Raw genomic sequence first — 18,669 nt, 5'->3', positions numbered from 1 at the left:
TATAGGGATAGAGGGAACATTCCTCAAGTTCATAAAATCCATCTATGAAAAACCCACAGCGAATATCCTCCTCAATGGGGAAAAGCTGAGAGCCTTTCCCTTAAGATCAGGAACACATCAAGGATGCCCACTCTCGCCACTATTGTTCCACATAATACTAGAAGACCCAGCAACAGGAATCCGACAACAAAAAGTAATAAAAGGTATTCAACTTGGCAAAGAAGAAGTCAAACTCTCTCTTTTCGCAGATGACATGATACTTTATGTGGAAAACCCAAAAGACTCCACCCCCAAATTACTAGAACTCATACAGCAATTCAGTAATGTGGCAGGATACAAAATCAATGCACAGAAATCAGTTGCTTTCTTATACACTAACAATGCAACTGTAGAAAGAGAAATTAGAGAAACGATTCCATTTACAATAGCACCAAAAACCATAAGATACCTTGGAATAAACCTAACCAAAGAGGTAAAGGATCTATACTCTAGGAACTACAGAACACTCATGAAAGAAATTGAAGAAGACACAAAAAGATGGAAAAACATTCCATGCCCATGGATCAGAAGAATAAACATTGTTAAAATGTCTATGCTACCCAGGAGCAATCTATACATTCAATGCCATCCTGATCAAAATTCCAATGACATTTTTCAAAGTTCTGGAACAAATAATCCTAAAATTTGTATGGAATCAGAAAAGACCCTGAATCGCCAAGGAAATGTTGAAAAAGAAAAACAAAGCCAGGTGCATCACATTGTCTGATTTCAAGCTATATTACAAAGCTGTGATCACCAAGACAGCATGGTACTGGCACAAAAACAGACATACAAACCAATGGAAAAGAATAGAGAGCCCAGATATGGACCCTCAACTCTATGGTCAACTCATCTTTGACAAAGCAGGAAAGAATGTCCAATGGAACAAAGACAGTCTCTTCAACAAATGGTGTTGGGAAAATTGGACAGCCACATGCAGAAGAATGAAACTCGACCATTCTCTAACACCATACACAAAGATAAACTCAAAATGGATGAAAGAGCTCAGTGTGAGACAATCCATCAAACTCATAGAGGAGACCATAGGCAGTAATCTCTTTGACATCGGCCACAGCAACTTCTTTCAAGATACATCTCCAAAGGCAAGTGAAGCAAAAGCAAAAATGAACTTTTGGGATTTCATCAAGATTAAAAAACTTCTGCACAGCAAAGGAAACAGTCAGCAAAACAAAGAGGCATCCCACAGAATGGGAGAAGATATTTGCAAATGACACTACAGTTTAAGGGCTGGTATCCAAAATCTATAAAGAACTTCTCAAACTCAACACCCAAAAAACAAATAATCCAGTCAATAAATGGGCAGAAGACATGAACAGACACTTCTTCAAAGAAGACATACAAATGGCTAACAGACACATGAAAAAATGTTCATCATCATTAGCCATCAGGGAAATTCAAATCAAAACCACATTGAGATACCACCTAACACCAGTTAGAATGGGAAAAATTGACAAGGCAAGAAACAACAAATGTTGGAGAGGTTGTGGAGAAAAGAGAACCCTCTACACTGTTTGTGGGAATGCAAGTTGGTCAGCCACTTTGGAAAACAGTGTGGAGGTATCTCAAAAAATTAAAAATAGAGCTACCCTATGACCCAGCAATTGCACTACTGTGTATTTACTCCAAAGACACAGAAGTAGTGAAAAGAAGGGCCATATGCACCCCAATGTTCATAGCAGCAATGTTCACAATAGCCAAACTGTGGAAGGAGCTGAGAAGCCCTTCAACAGACGAATGGATAAAGAAGATGTGGTCCATATATACAATGGACTATTACTCAGCCATCAGAAAGGATGAATACCCAACTTTTACATCCACATGGATGGGACTGGAGGAGATTATGCTAAGTGAAATAAGTCAAGCAGAAAAAGTCAATTATCGTATCGTTTCACTTATTTGTGGAACATAAGGAATAGCCTAGAGGACATTAGGAGAAGGAAGGGAAATATGAAGCGGGGGGGAATTGGAGGGGGAGATGAACCATGAGAGTCTAGGGACTCTGAGAAACAAACTGAGGGTTTTAGAGGGGAGGGGTTGGGGGGATAGGTTAGCCCAGTGATGGGTATTAAGGAGGGCACGTACTGCATCGAGCACTGGGTGTTATATGAAAATAATTAATCATGGATCATTACTTCAAAAATTAATGATGTATTGTATGGTGCCTAACATAACACAATAAAATTAAATTAAATTAAAAAACAAAAAGATAGTGTCCCATATTGAGCTCCATGCCCAGTTGGAATTTTGTTTGAAGATTCTCTCCCTCTGCCCCTCCCCCCAGTCATGCTTTTTCTCTCTCTCTCAAATAAATATTTAAAATAAATAAATAAACAAATAATAAGTAAATAAATAAATATTCGTTCTACTTGAACTTCAACATTTGTAATGATGAAATAATGAATATATGCATTTTATAATTCCTATGTAGTGCTCCCTCAATATAATTTTATAAGATGGATCATAAAATGGATGAGTTTATTAGAAAGTGTTGGATTGTAGAAGCTTCAAGATTATTATAGCCATGCTAGCATTCACTTTTGCAAAGACAACTCATCAACATGAAATATTTCTTTACTTTGATAACCTCAACACTCAAGATGTATGACTGCCTGCTGTCAGAGATCATCCAACTATAGACTTAAAATAATTCATGAAAAAGAGAGTTGGATTCTGAAGATTGATAGAATAAAGAGAGGGAAGTGGAAATGGATTAAAGGTGGTGGAATAATAAGGGGAAGAAGAAATGTTCAAAGAAAACAACAAAGGAAAGGGAAGAAGAAAAACATGTCAACTGAAATCATGCCCAGTTTTATTCTTACATGATATTGTCAACACATAACAAATATTAATACTATGAAAACTTTGTGGGCCACGTTAGAGGCTCTAAGGACTTGGATCACACTAGTCAATTGCCATTAATTATTTATGTGAATCTATCAAATGATTAATTGATTTTTTGTTTGTTTGTTTTAACAAACTATCCTTATGGCTTCATCATAATCAAAGCAGCATCTGTGAGAAGCATATTTATTCTAATACGCATCAGAGTGAATTACTTTAAAGAATCTAAAAGATGTTCTCAACTGTGAAAAATTTTGACCACTCTTCATGATCTAATTATACCTTGTTTTCAAAGAAATGTGAACCTTCTTGGAAGAAGGGTGGAGACAGTGCTTAGCTAGATAAATACATACACTCACATCTTCAAAATGGGTGAGAGTTATGACTTCATCAGCTCCATACTAACTGGCAACCTTGTTCCAAGTTTAGCAACAGAACTGGACTAAATCTTGGAATGCAGATTCTATTTCCAAAAACAGTAGATATGATATTTTTAGTTTGCAAACCTCTTTAGAACTAGAACTTGTTATTGAAACTAATGGCCATTTATCACCAGCATATATGAAACAAAAGAAGCCACTGGCTTTAGATCAATGTTTTTTAATTGAGGTTAATTTCTGTTGGTCATTTTATGCCATAGTCAGAGGAAAACATGAGGTTGTAGCACATTAAAGATGGAGGAATTATGGAATAACACTGCTAATGAGAGGAAGAAAAAAAAGGAATGAAATGGGTAGGCTCTTAGCTGCAGTTCTGTCAATGTTTTCACTGCTATGCCCACATCCCCAACTTCTAACATTTTAAATCTCTCAGTAACTAACTCAGACAGAAAGTGAAAACCAGGAAATGCTACTTCTAGTATCAGTGGCCTTTGTGTTCTCGCCACAGAATTCTGAGATAGTTATCACCTGGCTGCTTTTGGTGTAAAACATTTTTAGAATATTCCCCTGACCTTATCAAAAGCTGAGTTCCTCTCCAACTCATCTTAATCTCCATTGGAGGGAAATCAGAGTAGGCATGATAAAGAGAGCTTCTCATTATTCCATTAAGTAGAATGAGACCCTGGAGCCTGGTGCCCCAGGAGACCAAATAGGGGCAGAGGATGGGATGGGACATAGAATATTTCCAGAGATTGTAGAAGTTACCCAATTCAACCTCTCACCAAACAAGGTGATCTTTGTATCAACAGACCCAGGAAAGTAAATGGTGAGGATTTACTTACCAAACATAAAGTAAAACTTACTAAGAATGTCACAAATACTAATTCGAGAAAGAGCAGTATAACAGTAGTACCATCTCCATTTTGCAGAAGTGGAGTTAGGTAATTATCCATAGAGCTATTAGGGAGCAGATCCACCTTTCAAACCAGAACTGTGGTCAACTCTACAGCCAGCCTCTGCTGCCTCTAAAATGCTAAAGGAGCTCAGGGATGCTTTTCTCTTTATGAAACCTATTCAAAAGGACCCACAATGAGAAAGGCCGTTCAAATGCTAAAGAGAATAGGGTGGAGAATCAAAGCCCAAGCAAAGTAAAGTGTGCTGTAGGGGGTTAGAAACAGCAAAGATGTAAATAGTGATGTAGGCAGAGCAGGGAGGGGATGGTGCAAATCAACACAGCACTGAAGTGAGTCAGGAATAAAATTGGAGAGGCTGCAGAAATGTTGATAAGGGACCTTGATAGATAGCTGAAGAAACACATGATTGTGCCAATATAAGGAATCATTAGTTACTTAATATTTATAAGTCAACAATTTTCAAGAAGTCCTTTGTAATGTTTCATTATTCTCACCTCTTTGAATTTTAATTTCTACTGGTGCATTTGTCTCCACCTCTAGCCCACAAGTTTCTTGAGTGCTGTGGTAATATCTTATTTATTTGGATATTCTTTATTTTTAGAATCACTCCTAGAACATAAAAGTTACTACTAAATGATAAAAATGAATAAAGCACAACTCTATGAAGAAAATATTATTATCTCTACTTTTCTGACAAGGAAGTTGATGAAATATTCACAGATTTGCCCATGTGACATAGCCTGAGTCCCTAGTCTGTGCTATGTCATGATTCCATGTTTCCTTTCTATTTTCAAGAACCATGAGAAGACAATGGAAACACCAGAAGTATGGCCCAAGGTTTATTTGTGCTGTCAAGGTGACCTCACATGGTTCATTTGCTGCCATGCTGTAAAATATAACATGGGAAGGATATAAAATCTCCTTGTGTGTTTTTTGTTTTGTTTTTTTGTTTGTTTTGTTTTGTTTTAAAATTTAAATCTGATAATGTTCTAACAGATAAAAGGTGAAGAGATTTTTATTTTGGCAAAACTAGAGCTACTTAGAGGAGAGGCTGAAAATCAAGTGCAAGTTGACTTATTGTAGCAATTCACATATTTTTACCTCTATCTTCAAACCCCAAATTAGTCATCTGTGTCAAGTGGTTGGAATTCCACACATTATAGAATGTTTATAATAATTAGAAAATTTCAAAAAAATGACCAACCTTAGGTGATTGTTCTACAAGTTGATAAAGTTTATTCAAGTCCAGTCAATCTTTTCTATTGTATATTCTTGTTTCCAAAATTCTTTTCAGTGGATGGTGACTATTCTCACAAAGAGGCACCAGTAACTCTCTCTAAGAATTAAAAATGCACATATTTAACATGACAGAGATCAACACATCTTTACTTCCATTGGCTCAGAGGTTAAACCCTAAGGCTGGTATGTGACTCCAAAATAAGGATTATATATGAGCTGGATTTGAGGGAGAACAAATGAGGCATTTCATAAAAGGAAGCCAACTAAATTCATGCTGTGTAAAAGTAGTGACTCTGGGCCTCATTTCAAATGCCTTGTGGGAGTTCTGTCTCTTCAATTTAATTAGCAATATATCAAACTTGCCTTAACTCTCAGAACATTCTCACAGACATATCTAAAGGAAAACACCCAATTTTTCCCACTGGACCCTAGAAAATGCATGCAATATCACTTCCCTTAGGATTCCAAGCCTGTTCTGATCTTCAGGATTCTCTAGGGATTTGTTCCTTGTGGATAAGTAGAAGATCTGTTGATTCATTTAATATACTGTGAAATTATCTAGGTAAACAATATTTTTCCCATTATAAGTCAGTACTACAAAAAAGTGCAAGTCAATATATACTAAAAGAATAAATCCTTATTAAGAAGTTTTCCCAAGAGAGGATAGTCTACTCCACCAGAAAACTGTTAGGACTAATACATTAACTCAGTAAAGTAGCAAAATACAAAATCAATATAAAGAAATCTTGCATTTGTATACACTAACAACAAACTATCAGAAAGAGAAATTAAGAAAAAAAATCCTATTTACGATTGCATCAAAAGAAAGAAAATACCTTGGATTAGATTTCACCAAGGAGGTAATAGGCGACTACAATGAAAATTATTAGACATTGGTGAAAAAAATCCAATCCTAGATTAGAAGAAATAATAATGTTAAAATGTCCATATTACCCAAAGCAATGTACAGATTCAATGGAACACTTCTCAAAAAGTTTTTAGTTAAATTCCAGTTAGTTAACATACACTGTAATATTAGTTTCTGCTGAACAATATAGTGATTCAACATTTCCATACAACTCCTGGTGCTTATCACGGCAACTGCATTCCTTAATCCCCATCACCTATTTAACCCATCCCCCCACCCACCTCCGTTTTAGTAACCATCAGTTTGTTCTCTACAGTTAGGAGTCTGTTTCTTGGTTTGTCTCTCTCTCTTTCCCCTTTGCTCATTGGTTTTGGTTCTTAAATTCCACATATGAGTGAAATCATTTGGTATTTGTCTTTGTCTTACTGACTTTATTTCACATACACTCTAACTCCATCTATGTCTTTCCAATGGCAAGATTTCATTCTTTTCTTTTTTATAGCTGAGCAATATACGTTATATATATATTGACTGTACCAGATTGTAATCCCACCAAAGGGCATGAGTGTTCCTTTTTACCTACATCATTACCAACACCTATTGTTTCTTGTGTTGTTGATTTGATCCATCCTGACAGGTGTGAGGTGATATCTCACTGAGTTTTTATTTACATTTCCTTGATGATCAGTGATGTTGAGTGTCTTTTCATGTGTATCATGGCCATCTACGTCTTCCTTGGAGAAATGTCTGTTCATGTCTTTTGCCCAATTTTAATTTGATTATTTATTTTTGGGTGTTGAGTTTTATAAGTTCTTTATATATTCGGGGTACTAACCCTTTATCAGATATGTCATTTGCAAATATCTCCTTCCATTATGTAGGCTACCTTTTAGTTTTGCTGATTGTTTCTTTAACTGTGCAGAAGCTTTTTATTTTGATATAGTCAAAATAGTTTATTTTTGCATTTGTTTCCTTTGTGTCAGGAGACATATTTAGAAAGAAATTGCTAGAGCTGATGTCAAAGAAGTTGCTGCCTGTTTTCTTCTCTAGGATTATGATGGTTTCAAGTGTCACATTTAGACCTTTAATTCATTTGGGGCCTACTTTTGTGTATGGTTTAAGAAAGTGGCCCAGTTTCTATCATTTGCATGTTTCTGTCTAGTTTCCTTAACATTTGTTGAAGAGACTGTCTTTTTTCCAATGGATATTCTTTCATGCTTTGCTGGAGATTAATTGACCATATAGTTGTGGGTTTATTTCTGGGTTTTCTATTCTATTTTATTATCCTATCTGTCTATTCCTCTGCCAGTATCATGCTGTTTTGATTACTACAACTTTGTAATATAACTTGAAGTCTTGAATTGTGATGCCTCCAGCTTTACTTTACTTTCAATATTTCTATGTCTCTTTCTGGTCTTTTGTGGTTTCATACAAATTTTAGGATTGGTTGTCCTACCTCTATGAAAAGTACTGGTGGTGTTTTGATATGGATTACATTACATTTGTTGGTTGCTTTGGTTAGTATAGATATTTTAACAATATTTGTTCTTTCAATCCTATGAGCATGGAATGGCTTTCCATTTCTTTGTGTCCTCTTCAATTCCTTTCATCAGCATATTAGAGTTTTCAGAGTACAGGTCTTTCACATCTTTTGATAGGTTTATTCCTTGGTATCATTGTTTTTGGTGCAGTTGTAAATGGGATTGATTCCCTAATTTCTCTTATTGCTGCTTCATTATTGGTGTATAGAAATACAACAGATTTCTGCACGTTGAATTTATATCTTGTGACATTACTGAATTCATTTTTCAGTTCTAGAACTTTTTTGGAGGAATATTTTGGGTTTTCTATATAGAGTATCATGTCATCTGTAAACAGTGAATGTTTTTCTTCTTCCTTATTGATTTGGATGTCTTTTATTTCTTTTTGTTGTCTGACTGCTGTGGCTATGACTTCCAGTTGTATGTTGAATAAAAACAGTGAGAGTGGGTATCCTTGTCTTGTTCCTGACTTTAGGGAAAAATGTCTGACTATTTCCCCAATGAAGTTAGTTTTGAGGGTTTCATATATGGCCTTTATGATGTTGAGGTATGTTTGTTCTAAACCTACTTTTTTTTAAATCATGAATTCATATTGTACTTTGTCAAAATCATTTTCTATATCTATTGAAAGGATCATTTGGTTGTTACTCATTCTCTTTTGATGCGATGTATCACATTGATTGGTTTGTGAATATGAACTGCACTTGAAACCCAGGAATGAGTTCCACTAGATCATGGTGAATGATTTTTTTTAATGCATTGTTGGATTTGATATGCTAGTATTTTATTGATAATATTTGTCTCCATGTTCTTCAGGAATATTGGCATGCAGTTTTCTTTTTAGTGTTGTCTTTATCTGGTTTTGGTGTCAGGGTAATCATGGCCTCATAGAATGAACTTAGAAGTTTTCCTTCATTTTGAAAAGTTTTCCTTCATTTTGAAAAGTTTTCCTTCATTTTCTATGCTTTAAATAATTTGTGAAGAATAGATATTAACTCTTCTTTATATTTTTGGTACAATTCTCCTGTGAAGCCATAAGTTCCTACACTTTGTGAGGACCTATTGGGAGTTTTTACCTACTGAATCAATTTTTTTACTGATTATTGGTCTGTTAAAATATTCTAATTCATCCTGTTTCAGTTTTGATAGTTTATATGTTTCTAGGAATTTATGCCTTTCTTCTAGTTTGTCTAATTTTTTGGCACAAAGTTTTGCATAATATTCTCATATATATATATTATTTTTTTCTGTGATGTTTGTTGTTATTTCTCCTCTCTCATTTGTGATTTTATTTATTTGAGTCTTTTCTTTTTTTCTTGATAAGTCTGGCTAGATATTTATCAATTTCAATAATTTTTTTGAAGATCTAACTCCTGGATTCATTGATCTGTTCTATTGTGTGTATTTTTTTTTTCTTTCTATACCATTTTTTTTTTAATTTCTATACCATTCATTTATGCTCTAGTCTTTATGATTTCCTTTCTTCTGCTGGTTTTAGTTTTGTTTGTTTGTCTGTTTTTGTTTTTTCCTCTAGCTCCTTAAGGTGTAAAGTTTCATTGTTTGAGATTTTTCTTGACTCCTGAAGTCGGCCTGTATTTCTCTAAATTCTCCTCTTAGAACTGCTTTTGTTGCATCCCAGAGGTTTTGGACAATTGTGTTTTAATTTTTATTTGTTTCCACGTACTTTTTAATTTTTTCTTTGATTTCCAGTTGATCCATTCATTGTTTAGTAGCATTTTTTTTTTAATCTTCGTGTATTTGTGGTGCTTGAGGGTTTTTGTTGTTGTTGTTGTTGTTGTTTTTCTTGTTGACTTCTAGTTTCATGGTATTCTGGTTAGAAAATATGCATGGTATGGCTTCAATCTTGAATTTGTAGAGGTGTTTTGTGGGTCAACTTGCAATCTATTCTGGGGAATGTCTCATGTGCACTTGAAAATAAATGTATGGTGCTGTTATAGGATGGAATGTTCTGAATATAACTGTTAAGTTTGTCTATTTCAGTGTGTCATTGAAAGCCATTATTTCTTGGTTGATTTTCTTGTTTAGATGAGCTGTCCATTGTTGTAAATGTGGTGTTAAATTCTTCTAATATTATAGTATTATTATCAATTAGTTCCTTCCTATTTTTTATTTAGTGTTTTATGTTTTTAGATGTTCCTATTTGGTTGAAAAAATATGTACCATTATTATATCTACTTGTTGGATTATCCTTTTTAACATGTAGTGTCTTTCCTTGTTTTTTATTAGAGTCTTTCTTTTAAAGTATACTATATCTGATATATGTATTGCTACTCTGGCTTTCTTATGACATCTATTTGCCTCTTAGATGTTTCTTCATCCCATCACTTTCAATCCAGAGGTATTGTTAGGTCTAAATTTGGCCTCCTGTAGGCATAATATAGATGGATCTTCTTTTCTTAACTATTCTGTAACTCTGTTTTTTGATTGGAGCATTTAGTCCATTTAACATTCAAAGTCATTATTGACAGATATGTATTTATTATTATTTTAATATTTGTTTTGTGCTTGTTCCTGAAGAATTCCTCTGATCTTTTCTTGTCTCTTTGATGTTTTGCTGATTTTCTTTAATGACATATTTGGATTTCTTTCTAATTTTCATATAAATTAGTATTTTTGATATATGGTCACCATTAGGATTGTATGGAACCACTTCTGCATGTAGCAGTCCATATTAAGTTGATGGTCATTCAAGTTTCAACACATAATTTACTCCTCTCCTCCCCACATTTTAGGTATATGTCATTATATTCTATGTCCTTTTATTTTGTGTGTTCCTTGGCTGATTTTTTACAGAAATACTCATTTTTCTGTGTTTCCTACCTATATACTTCCACTTTTGGTTTCTCCTTTCTACTGGAAGAGACCCTTTTTTTTTAAAAGATTTTATTTATTTACTTGACAGAGAGAGACATAGTGAGAGAGGGAACACAAGCAGGGGGAGTGGGAGAGGGAGAAGCAGGCTTCTAGGCGAGCAGGGGGCCCAATGTGGGGCTTGATCCCAGAACCCTGGGATCATGACCTGAGCCAAAGGCAGACACTTAACGACTGAGCCACCCAGGTGCCCCATGGCAGAGACCCTTTTAATATTTATTTCATGGCTGATTTAATGGTCATGAACTCCTTTGGTTTTTGTTTGGGAAACTCTTCATCTATTCCGAATAGATGAAGATCTATTCTGAAACTCCCTTCTATTCTGAATAATACTCTTGATGGACATAATGCTCTTCATTGCAGATTTTTGGCATTGAACACTTTGAATATATCATGCTGTTCACTTCTGGCTTTGAAAGTTTCTGTTAAAAAAATCTCTTGCTAGCCTTACAGGTTTTCCCCTGTAAGTTACTGTCTCCTTTGTGTCTCTGCTTTATTTATTTATTTTTCTTTATCACTGTTTGCCACTTTAATTATAGTATGTCTTGCTGTGAGGGTGTGCTATTGTTGATTTTGATGGGAGTTCTCTTTGTCTCCTGGATCTGGATATCTGTATCCTTCCCAAATTAGGGAAGTCTTCAGCTATTATTACTTCCAATGATTTCTTTTTTGTCCCTTTTCTCTGTTCTCTCCTTCTGGAAATCCTATAATACAAATGGTATTATGTTTGATAGAGTCACTGAAGTCCCTAAGTCTATTTGTCTGGGCATAGAGCTCTGCAATGGTTTCAGCATGGCTGGGAATGATGGCTGGGCACTGCAATATGGCAATCACACACCAGGAGGCTACACAATGCATGCATGACTTTAACAAAATTTTCCTTGAGTCCAGGGCCAAGTCTAGTAGGTTGGAAGTGGAACAGTCCTCTGGAGAACTCATGGATGTGACACATGGCTATCAATTTGGTAGCAATCCACAGATGGCCCTGTCTTTATGCTGGGGGGTGAGGGAGGAAAATGGCACCTGCCTGTTCCCTCCATTTTAGAGAAGTCCTCCAACATGTTCCAAAATCAGTATGAAGAGATGTTACTCCTATTTTTCCTTGGCATTGTGTAAACTGCTGTTCTTATGTTGCCTCTCAGAGAAGGCTGCTACCTCTTTACGGGTGGACACCTAGTTATCACGTGCCCTCCAGTCTCACCCAGTGCTGAATCAGCTGACATTTGAAGCTCCAGGCTCCAAGTCCCATTGGTTACACAGCATTTATTCAGCCCTTCTGGTTTTTAAAGCCAAACATGGGGATTAGTCTTCCCCATGTGAGCTCCCTGGTGTGAGGGCTCATTTCTCTGCCCTCTCTGTACATACATCCCCCTCCTTCTTGCAAGCAGTCTCCCTCCACCTTTCTGACTTTCCTAACATTTCAGATGATGCTTCTGCTCTATATTTAGTTGTGGAGGTTGTTCTATCAGTTTCTGGATCACTCCCCAGTTTATTGATTTGGATGTGGATGATATCTATTTGTAAATGTGGGATGGGGTAGATTACAGGTCCTCCTACTTGACCTAAACAACCCAAGCTAGATTTAATAATAATAATAATAATAATAATAGTAATAATAATAATAACTCTAAGAAGAGACTAAGAAGGACACTACATAATGATAAAGATAATCCAATAAGAGGATATAAAAACTGCAAATATTTATGCATTCAACATGCGAGTACCGAAGTACATAAAGAAACTATTAATAGCCATAAAGAAAGAAATTGACAGTAATAAAATAATAGTAGAGAACTTTAACAGCTGACTTACATCAATGGATAGATCACACACACACACACACACACACAAATCAACAAGGAAACAATGGCTTCGAGTGATACTTGGACCAGATGGAACTAACAGATATATGTAGAGACTTAGACAAAATGTCACGATGAAGGAATTGATCCCAAATGAATGAACAAGATAAGGCCACAGTTAGATATCTAAGATAAAGAGATATAAGTAATGTGTCTGATGGAGAATTTAAAGCAACAAACATAAGGATATTCAATGAAAAAATAATTGAAAACATCAAGGAGAACCTTACTACAGACATAAAAGAGTAAAAAAAAAGTCTCAATCAGAGATGATGAATGCAATGAATGAGATTGGAAACAGCCTTGATGCAAGGAACAACAGATAAGAAGAAACAGGAATGAATTAGTGATATAGAAGACAAATTAATGGTAAATATTGAAGCTGAACAAAAGAAAGAAAGAAGAATTACAGAACATAAGGCAAGACTTAGGGAAATTAGCAACTCCATCAAACGTAATAACATTTGCATTACAGGAGTCCCAGAAGAAGGGAGCGAAAAGGGGGAAGAAAATTTATTTGAAGAAATGATAGCAGAAAACTCCCCTAATCTGGGAAAGGAAACAGACATTGTGATACAGGAGATGCAGAGAACTCCCATCAAAATGAACAAAAGCAGACCAACACCAAGCCATATTGTAGTGAGATTTGCAATACATAGTAATAAAGAAAAAATATTAAAAGCAATAAGACAAAAGAAGTCATTAATTTACAGGGGAAAATCCATAGGACTAGCTATAGATTTCTCAACAGAAACTCAGCAAGTCAGGAGGGAGTGGCATAATATATTCAAAGCCAAGGTTACTCTATTCAGCAAGGCTATCATTCAGGATAGAAGGAGAGATAAAGAGGTTCCCAGACGAACAAATCTAAAGGAGTCCATGAGCACTAAGCCAACCTTGCAAGAAATATCATAGGGACTCTTTAAGTACAAAGGAGAGAACAAAAGTCACAAAGCCAAGAAAGGAACAAAAAATCTCCTGAAACAATGACAAAACAAGTAATGAAATGGAGCTAAATACTTATGTATTAGTAATTACTTTGAATGTAAAGGGTCTAAATGCTACAATAAAATGATATAGTGTATCAGAACAGATAAAAAAAGACTCATCTATATCCTGCCTAAAAGAGACTCCTTTTATTTTATTTTTTTTTAAAGAGACTCATTTTAGACTGGACGACAGCTGCAGAATGAATGTGAAGCAATGGAGAAATACTTATCATGGAAATGGATGTCAAAAAAAGCCAGAGTACCAATACTTATACCACACAAACTAGACATTTAAAAAAAAAAAAGAAGACTTTGGAGGAAACAAGAAGGCAGAGGAGTAGGGGACTCCATTTCAACTGGTCCCCTGAATTTAGCTGGATATCTATCAAACCATTTTGAACACCCATGAAATCAGCCTGAGATATAAAAATATATATCTGGATCTCTACAAGCAGAAAAGCAACTGCTTTTTGCAAGGTAAGAGGTGGGGAGTCATGAATCTGTGGGGAGATATTGGAAGATAAAGAGAAGGGGGAGGGAGGTGCCATAGGCTGGTTTCTGGAAAGTGATATAACACCAGAGCACAAAATCGGAACCCTTAGAAATCTGCTCTAGGGAGAGACATCCCTCTCTGAAGGGGGCTCTGGAAATGAAAAGGCAGAATTCTAGGTAGGGCATGTGGTCTCAGGTTATAAGGGACCACAAAGCAAAAGGAGATTCTTGAAAAGGTAGAGGGTCTGAGCATTGGAGCCAGGAAGCAGGTTATGGTAAGTGAGCCCAGGAAGGGACTCTCAGCTCAGATTGCCATAAACCAGGAGCCTGGCCTGTCAATAACCACTCTTTCCTTGTACAGCCTGAAAAAATCTGGAACCTGCACCGAGACCAGCAAAAATTCCTGGAAGTGGCCGGAAAAGGGCTTTAGAACAGAACCCAGACCTGATTCTGGAGCCTTGGTTGAGTGCGCATGAGCCCCAGCCACTGAAGATTTTAGAATCACAAAGGGCAGAAGCACTCCTGGGCCCCTGAGACTGCCTCTGAGAGAGTTGCTGTGGGTGCACACCAAGGGAGGCTGCGGATTTCTGCAGTGCATGCAGAAGTGGAGACTGTTTGTCCTGGAAGGTTTATTAAAGAGGACAGGCTGAGATTTTTCTGCTCTGGGCCAGAGGTTTGCCTGTGACCATTTTTGCTCTGATCCTCTGAAGAGGTGCAGAAAGCGCCCAGGGAACTAAAGTCACAGAGAAGACCATTTCCACAGAGCCCATCCCCCTGATAGGGGTGGGGCAACTCCGCACAGGCAGGGTTACCTGAGAAACAGGGAAGCAGGGCCTTCCCCAGAAGACAGGCTGGAAGAACAGGTTGATGACAATTCTATGGATTCTATAAGACTGAAATCCCAAAGCTGGGAGAAAATTGTATACCAAGCTCCAGGTGTGGCCTCATGACTTGTTTATTTTTCAGATAGAAATCTCCCTTTATTTTCTTCTTTTCCTTTCTTTTCTTTTCTTTTTTTTTTTTTTGCCTTTGCTCATGTTTTTTCTCTGTTGTATTTTTTTTTACCTTCTCCTCATTTCAACTAGATGTCTATTATATCAACTTATTTTTCATAGTCACTTTTTAACTTGTATTTTTACACACCTATATTTTCTATAGATATATGCTTTATTTACCCCTTTTTCACTCTATTCAGTTTTACCTTTTTATATATCCAACTTTTACTTTCCTTGCATATTGGGATGTAGTGTCCTCTAACACAAAGACCAAAATACACCCAGGAACAACTGAAATGCATGGCTTTGTCCACACAGAGATTATAGCTCCCTTCTCCTCCCCACCTTTAAATTTTTTTCAATTGTTTAATTTTTTTCTTGTGTTTCATTTTGGCTTTGTTTTTTTTTGGTGGTGGTGTCTGACCATGCTGAATTTTGCTAGGGTGCATCTAGCTTGGGTCTTTGTTGATATTCTGGACTCTGTTCATTCACTCAACTATGCCATGACAGAATTACTAGCAGGAGCTCTCAACAAAGAAAAGAAGCAGAGACAATGTCCTCTGTCACAGAACTAATGGATATGGATAAAAGCTAGATGTCAGAGACAGAAGTCAGGACAGCAATCATGAAGTCAATAGCTAGGCTTCAAAAAAGTATTAGTGATAATATAGAATCTCTAGGGGCAGAAATGAGAGCTAATCAGGCTGAACTTAAAAATGCTATGAATGAGATGCAGTCTAAACTGGATATTCTAAAAGCCAGGGTAAATGAAGCAGAAAAGTGAATCAGTGATCTAGAAGATAAGCTGATAGAAAGGAAGAAAGCTGAGGAAAATATGGATAGGCAACTAGTAGCCCATGAAAATACACTTAGAGAGATCAATGATGCCATGAAACATTCCAGTGTCAGAATTATTGGGAATCCCAAGAGAAAAAGAGGATTAGAAGGTATATTTGAGAAAATCATAGCTGAAAACTTAACTAATGCAGGAAAAGAAACAAGTATTCATATCCAAGAGGCAGAGAGGAACCCTCCCCAAATCAGTAAAAATGGATCAACACCGTGACATATAATAGTGAAGCTTGAAAATCTTACAGCCAAGGAAGCTATCCTGAGAGAAGTTAGTGGGAAGAGATTTCTTACATACAGAGGGTGGAACACCGGGTTCTGTCCACAGAAACCTGGCAAGCCAGAAAGGGCTGGCAAGACATATTCAGAGTACAAAATGAAAAACAACAACAACAAAAACAAAACAAAACAAAAAATATGCAGCCAAGAATACTTTACCCAGGAAGGCTGTCATTCAGAACGGATAGCATTAAATTCATATCTTTCAATAGTTACTCTGAATGTAAATGGGCTGAATGCTCCCATGAAAAGACACAGGGTTTCAGACTGAATAAAAAAGCAGGACCCATCAATATGCTGTCTACAAGAGACTCATTTTCAACCTAAAGTCACCTCCAAATTGAAAGTGAGGGGATGGAGAACCATTTATCATGCCAACTGACCTCAAAAGAAAGCTGGGGTAGCAATCCTCATATCAGACAAATTAGATTGTAAACCAAAGACCATAATAGATTTAGAAGAACACTGTATCATACTTAAAGGGTCTATCCAACAGGAAAATCTAACAATTGTAAATTCTATACTCCCAAAATGGGAGCAGTCAATTATATAAACAAACTAATAACCAAAATAAGGCAACATATTGATAATGATACATAATAGTAGGAGACTTCCACCTTCCATTCACAGCAATGGACAGATCATCTAAGCAGATGATCAACAAAGAAACAAGAGCTTTGAATGACACATTGGACCAGGTGGACTTCATAGATATATACAGAACATTCCACCCTAAAACAACAGAATACTCATTCTTTTTGATTGCACAGAGAACTTTCTCCAGAATAGACCACATACTGGGTCACAAATCAGGTCTCAACCAAATACCAATACCAAAAAGACTGAGATTATTCTCTGCATATTTTCAGGCCAAAATGCTATGAAACTGGATTTCAACCCAATACCAATACCAAAGATTGAGATTATTCTCTGCATATTTTCAGACCAAAATGCTATGAACCTGAAACTCAACAAGAAGAAATTTAGAAGGAACTCAAACATTTGGAAGTTAAAGAGCATCTTGCTAAAGAATGAATGGTCAACCAGGAAATTAAAGAATAACTTTAAAAATTCATTGAAACTAATAAAAATAAATACATGGGTCCAAAACCTATGGGATATGGCAAAGGCGGTGCTAAGAGCAAAATACATAGCCATTCAAGACTCTCTCAAAAAAGTAGAAAAATCCCAAATGCACAAGGTAACTTTACACCTAAAGGACCTGGAGAAAGAAGAGCAAATAAGGGCTAAACCAAGCAGGAGAAAAGAAATAATAAAGATTAGAGCAAAAAACATGAAATAAAAACCAGAAAAAGAGTAGAACAGATCAACAAAACTAGAAGCTGGTTCTTTGAAAGTATTAATAAGCTTGATAAACTTCTGGCCAGACTTACCCAAAAGAAAAAGGAAAGGACCCAAATTAATAAACTCATGAATAAAAGGGGAGAGTTCACAACTAACAACAGAGAAAAAGAAACAATTATTAGAAATTATTACCAGCAACTATATGCCAACAATCTAGAAGAAATGGATGCATTCCTCAAAACTTATAAACTACCAAGACTAAAACTGGAATAGAAAACATGAACAGACCAATAACCAGCAAGGAAATTGAAGCAGTAATAAAAAAAACTCCCAAAAAAACAAGAGTCCAGGTTCAGATGGCTTCCCAGAATTCTACCAACATTTAAAGAAGACATCATACTTATTCCACTGAAGCTGTTCCAAAAAGTAGAAATAGAAGGAAAACTTCCAAACTCGTTCTTTTAGGCCAACATTGTCCTGATCCCAATATCAAAGACCCCATCAAAAAGGAGAATTAGAGACCAATATCCCTAATGGACATGGATATCAAAATACTCAGCAAGATCCGAGCCAATAGGATCCAACAGGACATTAAAAGGATTATCCATCAACACCAGGTGTGATTTATTCCTGGGATGCATTGGTGGTTCAACATTAGCAAATTAATCAATGAGATAGAGCACATTAATAAAAGACAAGAACCATGTGATCCTCTCAATTGATGCAGAAAAAAACACTTGACAAAATACAGCATCTTTTCCTGATTAAAACTCTTCAAAGTATAGGGAAAGAGGGAACATTCCTCAATATCATAAAAGCTATCTAAGAAAAAAACACAGTGAATATAATTCTCAATGAGGAAACCTGAGAGCTTTTCCCTTAAGATCAGGGACACTCTCACCACTTTTGTTCAACATAGTACTAGAAGTCCTAGTCTCAACAATCAGACAACAACAACAAAAATAAATAAATAAAAGACATTCAAATTGACAAGGAAGAAGCCAAATTCTCACTCTTCACAGATGACATAATTTCTTTATGTGGAAAACCCAAAAGACCCCACCCCCAAGTTACTAGAACTCATACAGCAATTCAGCAATGTGGCAGGATACAAAATCAATGTACAGAAATAAGTTTTATTTCTACACACTAACAATGTGACT

Source organism: Leptonychotes weddellii, chromosome 7 (genome assembly GCF_054177405.1).
Source record: "Leptonychotes weddellii isolate Sample4059 chromosome 7, ASM5417740v2, whole genome shotgun sequence".
Taxonomy (NCBI): domain Eukaryota; kingdom Metazoa; phylum Chordata; class Mammalia; order Carnivora; family Phocidae; genus Leptonychotes; species Leptonychotes weddellii.
The sequence above is the reverse complement of the archived record's forward strand: the minus strand, read 5'-3'. Positions refer to the sequence as shown.